This window comes from Ipomoea triloba, chromosome 8 (assembly GCF_003576645.1).
Source record: "Ipomoea triloba cultivar NCNSP0323 chromosome 8, ASM357664v1".
NCBI classification, from domain to species: domain Eukaryota; kingdom Viridiplantae; phylum Streptophyta; class Magnoliopsida; order Solanales; family Convolvulaceae; genus Ipomoea; species Ipomoea triloba.
The window spans coordinates 19,014,444-19,024,443 of record NC_044923.1 but is presented as its reverse complement, the minus strand read 5'-3'; positions in this window follow the sequence as shown (position 1 = coordinate 19,024,443).

The window sequence follows — 10,000 nt, the reverse complement described above, 5'->3', positions numbered from 1 at the left end:
GTCCAGTCACAGGGACCTAAGTCCAATCACAGGGGTCATCGACCCAATCACGGGGGTAATGAACCCAATCACGGGGTAATGAGCCCAATCACAGGGACCGTAGTCCAGTCACAGGGACCTAAGTCCAATCATAGGGGTCATCGACCCAATCACGGGGGTAATGAACCCAATCACAGGGGTAATGAACCCGAATACAAACAATAGTAGCACATATAGTTCACCCAACAAACTCCAATGATACCAACAAACCAACATCACATACTCATACTCCAACCTCAGCCCAAAACAACCAAACAAAGTGTTCATCTCATCTATGAACACAAACAAACTCCCAGGTAATATGAATATCAAGAATCAATATACCAAGAGTACCAAAAGGGAACTAAAGACATGAATAATCTCCAAGACAAGGTAATAAATACCCAACGAAAGGCATGGATGAATACTCCAAGGACATGGCAAAATACTCCACAAAACAATCCAACCATGATCAGAAACAAAGGAGAAACAACAGACAACAACATCACAAAACAGTCTCTGGAAGCAGATTCCCAGAGACCTTGCGGAACACATCAACGGATCTCAGCCCTCCGCCGCACTCCTCCGCAAGAAGGAGGCGGTCCTCCTCAACGGAACACCATCTCCCGTTCAACCCAACCGTCTTGGCCTTGCGGAACTCCCCGGCGGATTACATTGTACCGCCGAGGACCTCCGCAAGGTCAACTTCAACTCCCAGTTCCAGAATGCAAAGCAGACACGAAAAAATTGTTTCCAGAGGGTAAAATCAGACCAGATACATCAACATTTCATCCAAATTAGAGGCCAAAAACATGGAAATCCAAACCATCAATGATCATACAACACTAGGCAAAAGATCAAGATGAAATCCAACAAATAGATTCAACAAAATAGGCTAATCACAAGGAATTTTCAGGATTTCCAACACCAAGAACATCATATAGATTAGGAGTGAATAAAAAATAGTTTTGATGGACATAGTGGTTACCTTGAGTAGCTTTCTCCAACTCCAACAAGCCCTAAGCAAGATCACAAAGCCCCACCTTCACCTTGATCATCTTTTACCCAAAGAACCCCAAAAGAACATTATAAGAATATGCCTAAAAGACTATCAAAAACACAAAATACAAGATGGATTCTTAGCTAGATGAACTTACCCACTCCTAAGCAAATATAAAAGAGGAATCTTTACTTGAAAACTTGTAGGGAAATGGAGATCAAATTTTGGTGCAAGAGGAATGGAAAATGGCGTGTAAGTGATAGGGAGGGAGGAAGAGGAGTGAAAACTTTTAGGGGTTTTGATCTTCTAAAATATATACTAAGAATACATACAATATTTAGGGTGTAAGACTTTAATATGAGTTGGGCTTAAGTATATAATATGATGGCTACAAGAATTAATTATATATATACAAGACTAGCAAATTGGGCTAATGAATTCACCCCTTATAATTAATATAGGAATTAGAATCAAGGAAGCCCATAGAAATGTCTTAGGAACATTATATAATATAAGATCAATAAGTTGGGCTTGTAGGAATATTTAATTACAACTATTGTAAGGATCCAAATTGAATAAAAATCCCTTACAAGAATAATTCAATTAATTGGGCTCTTGATTAGAATAATTAAATTAGGCTCATGAATATATATATATATAAGTATATATATTAAATTGAAAGAATTAGCCCAATTAGAGTAATTAAATTGCCCAAGGAATTAATTAATGAATCGAAAGGCTTGAACGAATTTACGGGGTGTTACAGGTATTGCTACCGTTGTTGTTTCCCGCAGCACCTACGCATNAAACTCATAACTTACCCAACCCAAACTAGCATGCAAAACAGACATAAACTAAACTACTTATCTATACTACCGGATTTCTACTACGGAGCTAACACTAACGAGAAAACTATTAACTAACCTGGTTGGCCTCCCTGAGAAGAACTGCTGGGACCGTGGGGTGGATAAGGATAAGGGTACGGGTAAGGATAGGGATACTGCTGCTGATAAGACGGTAGATACTCCGGTGGCACTTCAATGCCAAGCTTGTTCTCGATGAAGCCCAGACGCTGGAAGCCGCGATCCACTCTCAAATCTAGCGAATCGAACCTCGCCTCAACCATACGCTGCATCTCCTGCAGCTGTCGGAGTACGGGGCCAACTGGTGGCGTAGGAGCCAAGGGATCGTGCTGCTCCTTCCTTCGGTGCTCTCGGTCAGCCTCACCCACTCGTTCTTCTTCTTCGGCCTCTTCTTCAGACTCATCATCTTCCTCATCACCACCTGCCTGCTCAGCCTGCTGAGGCTCGACTAAACCTCGCAACCTCTTATGTGGAATGCGATAACGCTCGATCAGCTCTCTGCTCTCGGCGGCTGGCATCCTACTCAGCTCATGAGCGGTGATATACTCGTTCCCCTCCACTTGAAACAGCCCAGAAAACTGCAGACTCGGCGCATTGAACGCGCTGTGAACTGGCTGCCTTGCTAACTCTCCAGTGACGTTGACCCTCTTCTTCTGGAATACCCAACTCAGAACCATTCCATAAGGCCGGTTGCGCCTCTTAACTGTCTTGCAGAAATCCATGTGCAAGATCATCAGGGTAGGCAAGTCGAACTTCACTCGGTGCTTCAGAAAGTACGCAAAGGCGCACTCTATGGCTGTAACCTGTCGGCTGTTGTTCCGATTAGGCAACAAACTCTCCCCAACCAACAGCGTCAGAATCCTCTGTTCACCCGTCAGATTGTGCTTATCGGGGCGTGTATCCAAAGCAACGTTCTCATTCGGCCCCAACATGTACCTCAAGTAATCACGGAAGCCCACCTCTTGCGTCTCAACCCATGCATTACGCTCATACTCATTAACACCTCCCAACGGCAAGTTAAGCCACCTAGCCAACTTAGGCGGGTCAAACGAAATCCTTATGCCATTCACTATCGAAGTGAGCACGGGCACTTGGTTAGTAGTCTTAACCTTCATATTCTGATAAAATTGGTTGACCAAGTTGGGATACACCACATTCTCGATTCGCAAGAACACATTCAATAAACCTTGAAAATTTAGCATGTTCACAATTTCGGGCGAAAAGTGTAGCGGGTCAAGAGCTTTACCATCGATTATGTTGTAGCGAATGTTGCTCGAGCCTTCTCCTACCTCGGCTTGATTTCTTTTTGACATTGTCGTGGTTGTTGAGGATCGAACTTGGCTGCCGTGAACTAGATCGACAATGCTCAAACTGCGGACCCCTTGCGGAAACTTGCAGACCGGGTTGACGGGTGTGCGTGCGCTGTTGCTGTTGCCGAAAGAGGAGTCGCGGACTTGGCGGACAAGATCGGCGGACCTGGGCGTTCTGCTGCCGTTTGCTCTCTATTTGCGGGAAGAAGAAAAAGAATGTAGCGGAGAGGAAAGACGGGGAGGGTTAGGGTTATCTCGCTTAAAACTGGAAAAGACGCATGCACCCTCGACCGTGCGGACCACGCTCGCGGAAGGCTTCGGGCCGCTTCACTGCTACGCTCTCCTCGGCGGAGCTCTCTGACGGAACACGTTCCACCGTTATCTTGCTCCGCACGTGCTCGCGGAGCGCTCCCACGGAGCCCTTTGATCCGTTCCTCCCAACCGCATGGTCACCACTTGAACGTTAGAAATAAAAGCAGAGTCTTGCGACTGGAACACTACGGATCATTGTAGCTGGTTGGCGTGGTTCCTTTGTTGCTATGCGTTAGGCGCGGATTCGAGTCCCTTTGTGGACATTAGCTAGGTCTTTAGGCTCCTTTTTCCTTTCCNCGCCCGGTATTGCTACCGTTGTTGTTTCCCGCAGCACCTACGCATGAAAGGCGTGGCTGCGAGCGGCCAGTTCCACGCACCGATCTTTCACGCACGCCGAGTCTCTCGTCGACGGCACTCTCAGCTCCTGCCTTCGGCCGACAATTACGTTCGACTTACTTGGGCCGGAACCTACTCATGCGCCGATTCAATCCTCTTTGTGCCTTACTAGTCCGGTGCGTCGTCGTGGCCGTTGTGCGTTGGATGTCGAATACCAGCGCCCGGTATTGCTACCGTTGTTGTTTCCCGCAGCACCTACGCATGAAAGGCGTGGCTGCGAGCGGCCAGTTCCACGCACCGATCTTTCACGCACGCCGAGTCTCTCGTCGACGGCACTCTCAGCTCCTGCCTTCGGCCGACAATTACGTTCGACTTACTTGGGCCGGAACCTACTCATGCGCCGATTCAATCCTCTTTGTGCCTTACTAGTCCGGTGCGTCGTCGTGGCCGTTGTGCGTTGGATGTCGAATACCAGCGCCCGGTATTGCTACCGTTGTTGTTTCCCGCAGCACCTACGCATGAAAGGCGTGGCTGCGAGCGGCCAGTTCCACGCACCGATCTTTCACGCACGCCGAGTCTCTCGTCGACGGCACTCTCAGCTCCTGCCTTCGGCCGACAATTACGTTCGACTTACTTGGGCCGGAACCTACTCATGCGCCGATTCAATCCTCTTTGTGCCTTACTAGTCCGGTGCGTCGTCGTGGCCGTTGTGCGTTGGATGTCGAATACCAGCGCCCGGTATTGCTACCGTTGTTGTTTCCCGCAGCACCTACGCATGAAAGGCGTGGCTGCGAGCGGCCAGTTCCACGCACCGATCTTTCACGCACGCCGAGTCTCTCGTCGACGGCACTCTCAGCTCCTGCCTTCGGCCGACAATTACGTTCGACTTACTTGGGCCGGAACCTACTCATGCGCCGATTCAATCCTCTTTGTGCCTTACTAGTCCGGTGCGTCGTCGTGGCCGTTGTGCGTTGGATGTCGAATACCAGCGCCCGGTATTGCTACCGTTGTTGTTTCCCGCAGCACCTACGCATGAAAGGCGTGGCTGCGAGCGGCCAGTTCCACGCACCGATCTTTCACGCACGCCGAGTCTCTCGTCGACGGCACTCTCAGCTCCTGCCTTCGGCCGACAATTACGTTCGACTTACTTGGGCCGGAACCTACTCATGCGCCGATTCAATCCTCTTTGTGCCTTACTAGTCCGGTGCGTCGTCGTGGCCGTTGTGCGTTGGATGTCGAATACCAGCGCCCGGTATTGCTACCGTTGTTGTTTCCCGCAGCACCTACGCATGAAAGGCGTGGCTGCGAGCGGCCAGTTCCACGCACCGATCTTTCACGCACGCCGAGTCTCTCGTCGACGGCACTCTCAGCTCCTGCCTTCGGCCGACAATTACGTTCGACTTACTTGGGCCGGAACCTACTCATGCGCCGATTCAATCCTCTTTGTGCCTTACTAGTCCGGTGCGTCGTCGTGGCCGTTGTGCGTTGGATGTCGAATACCAGCGCCCGGTATTGCTACCGTTGTTGTTTCCCGCAGCACCTACGCATGAAAGGCGTGGCTGCGAGCGGCCAGTTCCACGCACCGATCTTTCACGCACGCCGAGTCTCTCGTCGACGGCACTCTCAGCTCCTGCCTTCGGCCGACAATTACGTTCGACTTACTTGGGCCGGAACCTACTCATGCGCCGATTCAATCCTCTTTGTGCCTTACTAGTCCGGTGCGTCGTCGTGGCCGTTGTGCGTTGGATGTCGAATACCAGCGCCCGGTATTGCTACCGTTGTTGTTTCCCGCAGCACCTACGCATGAAAGGCGTGGCTGCGAGCGGCCAGTTCCACGCACCGATCTTTCACGCACGCCGAGTCTCTCGTCGACGGCACTCTCAGCTCCTGCCTTCGGCCGACAATTACGTTCGACTTACTTGGGCCGGAACCTACTCATGCGCCGATTCAATCCTCTTTGTGCCTTACTAGTCCGGTGCGTCGTCGTGGCCGTTGTGCGTTGGATGTCGAATACCAGCGCCCGGTATTGCTACCGTTGTTGTTTCCCGCAGCACCTACGCATGAAAGGCGTGGCTGCGAGCGGCCAGTTCCACGCACCGATCTTTCACGCACGCCGAGTCTCTCGTCGACGGCACTCTCAGCTCCTGCCTTCGGCCGACAATTACGTTCGACTTACTTGGGCCGGAACCTACTCATGCGCCGATTCAATCCTCTTTGTGCCTTACTAGTCCGGTGCGTCGTCGTGGCCGTTGTGCGTTGGATGTCGAATACCAGCGCCCGGTATTGCTACCGTTGTTGTTTCCCGCAGCACCTACGCATGAAAGGCGTGGCTGCGAGCGGCCAGTTCCACGCACCGATCTTTCACGCACGCCGAGTCTCTCGTCGACGGCACTCTCAGCTCCTGCCTTCGGCCGACAATTACGTTCGACTTACTTGGGCCGGAACCTACTCATGCGCCGATTCAATCCTCTTTGTGCCTTACTAGTCCGGTGCGTCGTCGTGGCCGTTGTGCGTTGGATGTCGAATACCAGCGCCCGGTATTGCTACCGTTGTTGTTTCCCGCAGCACCTACGCATGAAAGGCGTGGCTGCGAGCGGCCAGTTCCACGCACCGATCTTTCACGCACGCCGAGTCTCTCGTCGACGGCACTCTCAGCTCCTGCCTTCGGCCGACAATTACGTTCGACTTACTTGGGCCGGAACCTACTCATGCGCCGATTCAATCCTCTTTGTGCCTTACTAGTCCGGTGCGTCGTCGTGGCCGTTGTGCGTTGGATGTCGAATACCAGCGCCCGGTATTGCTACCGTTGTTGTTTCCCGCAGCACCTACGCATGAAAGGCGTGGCTGCGAGCGGCCAGTTCCACGCACCGATCTTTCACGCACGCCGAGTCTCTCGTCGACGGCACTCTCAGCTCCTGCCTTCGGCCGACAATTACGTTCGACTTACTTGGGCCGGAACCTACTCATGCGCCGATTCAATCCTCTTTGTGCCTTACTAGTCCGGTGCGTCGTCGTGGCCGTTGTGCGTTGGATGTCGAATACCAGCGCCCGGTATTGCTACCGTTGTTGTTTCCCGCAGCACCTACGCATGAAAGGCGTGGCTGCGAGCGGCCAGTTCCACGCACCGATCTTTCACGCACGCCGAGTCTCTCGTCGACGGCACTCTCAGCTCCTGCCTTCGGCCGACAATTACGTTCGACTTACTTGGGCCGGAACCTACTCATGCGCCGATTCAATCCTCTTTGTGCCTTACTAGTCCGGTGCGTCGTCGTGGCCGTTGTGCGTTGGATGTCGAATACCAGCGCCCGGTATTGCTACCGTTGTTGTTTCCCGCAGCACCTACGCATGAAAGGCGTGGCTGCGAGCGGCCAGTTCCACGCACCGATCTTTCACGCACGCCGAGTCTCTCGTCGACGGCACTCTCAGCTCCTGCCTTCGGCCGACAATTACGTTCGACTTACTTGGGCCGGAACCTACTCATGCGCCGATTCAATCCTCTTTGTGCCTTACTAGTCCGGTGCGTCGTCGTGGCCGTTGTGCGTTGGATGTCGAATACCAGCGCCCGGTATTGCTACCGTTGTTGTTTCCCGCAGCACCTACGCATGAAAGGCGTGGCTGCGAGCGGCCAGTTCCACGCACCGATCTTTCACGCACGCCGAGTCTCTCGTCGACGGCACTCTCAGCTCCTGCCTTCGGCCGACAATTACGTTCGACTTACTTGGGCCGGAACCTACTCATGCGCCGATTCAATCCTCTTTGTGCCTTACTAGTCCGGTGCGTCGTCGTGGCCGTTGTGCGTTGGATGTCGAATACCAGCGCCCGGTATTGCTACCGTTGTTGTTTCCCGCAGCACCTACGCATGAAAGGCGTGGCTGCGAGCGGCCAGTTCCACGCACCGATCTTTCACGCACGCCGAGTCTCTCGTCGACGGCACTCTCAGCTCCTGCCTTCGGCCGACAATTACGTTCGACTTACTTGGGCCGGAACCTACTCATGCGCCGATTCAATCCTCTTTGTGCCTTACTAGTCCGGTGCGTCGTCGTGGCCGTTGTGCGTTGGATGTCGAATACCAGCGCCCGGTATTGCTACCGTTGTTGTTTCCCGCAGCACCTACGCATGAAAGGCGTGGCTGCGAGCGGCCAGTTCCACGCACCGATCTTTCACGCACGCCGAGTCTCTCGTCGACGGCACTCTCAGCTCCTGCCTTCGGCCGACAATTACGTTCGACTTACTTGGGCCGGAACCTACTCATGCGCCGATTCAATCCTCTTTGTGCCTTACTAGTCCGGTGCGTCGTCGTGGCCGTTGTGCGTTGGATGTCGAATACCAGCGCCCGGTATTGCTACCGTTGTTGTTTCCCGCAGCACCTACGCATGAAAGGCGTGGCTGCGAGCGGCCAGTTCCACGCACCGATCTTTCACGCACGCCGAGTCTCTCGTCGACGGCACTCTCAGCTCCTGCCTTCGGCCGACAATTACGTTCGACTTACTTGGGCCGGAACCTACTCATGCGCCGATTCAATCCTCTTTGTGCCTTACTAGTCCGGTGCGTCGTCGTGGCCGTTGTGCGTTGGATGTCGAATACCAGCGCCCGGTATTGCTACCGTTGTTGTTTCCCGCAGCACCTACGCATGAAAGGCGTGGCTGCGAGCGGCCAGTTCCACGCACCGATCTTTCACGCACGCCGAGTCTCTCGTCGACGGCACTCTCAGCTCCTGCCTTCGGCCGACAATTACGTTCGACTTACTTGGGCCGGAACCTACTCATGCGCCGATTCAATCCTCTTTGTGCCTTACTAGTCCGGTGCGTCGTCGTGGCCGTTGTGCGTTGGATGTCGAATACCAGCGCCCGGTATTGCTACCGTTGTTGTTTCCCGCAGCACCTACGCATGAAAGGCGTGGCTGCGAGCGGCCATTTCCACGCACCGATCTTTCACGCACGCCGAGTCTTTCGTCGACGGCAGTCTCAGCTCCTGCCTTCGGCCGACAATTACGTTCGACTTACTTCTCAGCTCCTGCCTTCGGCCGACAATTACGTTCGACTTACTTGGGCCCTCCTGCCTTCGGCCGACAATTACGTTCGACTTACTTGGGCCGGAACCTACTCGGCCGACAATTACGTTCGACTTACTTGGGCCGGAACCTACTCATGCGCCTATTCAATCCTCTTTGTGCCTTACTAGTCCGGTGCGTCGTCGTGGCCGGTGTGCGTTGGATGTCGAATACCAGCGCCCGGTATTGCTACCGTTGTTGTTTCCCGCAGCACCTACGCATGAAAGGCGTGGCTGCGAGCGGCCAGTTCCACGCACCGATCCGATGCGTCGTCGTGGCCGTTGTGCGTTGGATGTTGAATACCAGCGCCCGGTATTGCTACCGTTGTTGCCCGCTTCATCGCACTGAGGGCGCCCGGACACCGAGTTTTTTGACGACGACGACACTATCAGCTCCTGCATTCGGCCGAACATTTAAATCGACTTACTTGTGCCGGAGCCTACCAGTGCCGAGTCGACCCTCGGTGTGCCCGCCCCGGATGTGCGTCGTGGCCGATACATCCCGTCGTTTACGTATGAGAAGGCGGGCACCCTCATACGGAGCTGACGGGACGAGTAGGGGCACGTCCCTCCCTCGGAACCAAGCGAACCGGCCCGGCCGACCGGCACCTCAACTACCATACCCCCCCTATAATAGATAAAAAAATACAAACCCAAGTGACAGGAGCAGACACGGTTTGTCCCGTAAATCACACGGGGTTTCGGGCCAATCCGGCCATCTTTTTTCCATTTTTTTTTGCATGGTCCATTAGTTTTGAGTATTTTAGCAAGGTTTGATCAATTAGAATTACATTTGGATGCATCTTTAATTGAAAACGACGATGTCCAAATTTTTTCCGCTGCTGGCCGCACTGTGCTGGCTGCCTTAGCCAAGTTGCTTGGGACAGTTGGGCTTGTTATTACAACATATGTCATTTTAGTTGGGCCATTCATTAACATATATTTGAAGCTATACAAGAAATAAATATGGCGTTTTGGCATGAGAACGATGTTAAACGACGTTGACAAAGGTCTAGCACACCGTCGTCGTCAGAAGTACTTGGATGGTTGGCCAGTAAACCTCTATAGGCTGATATTGCGGCACTTCTCGGCCAAGGCCGTGCCCACCGTTG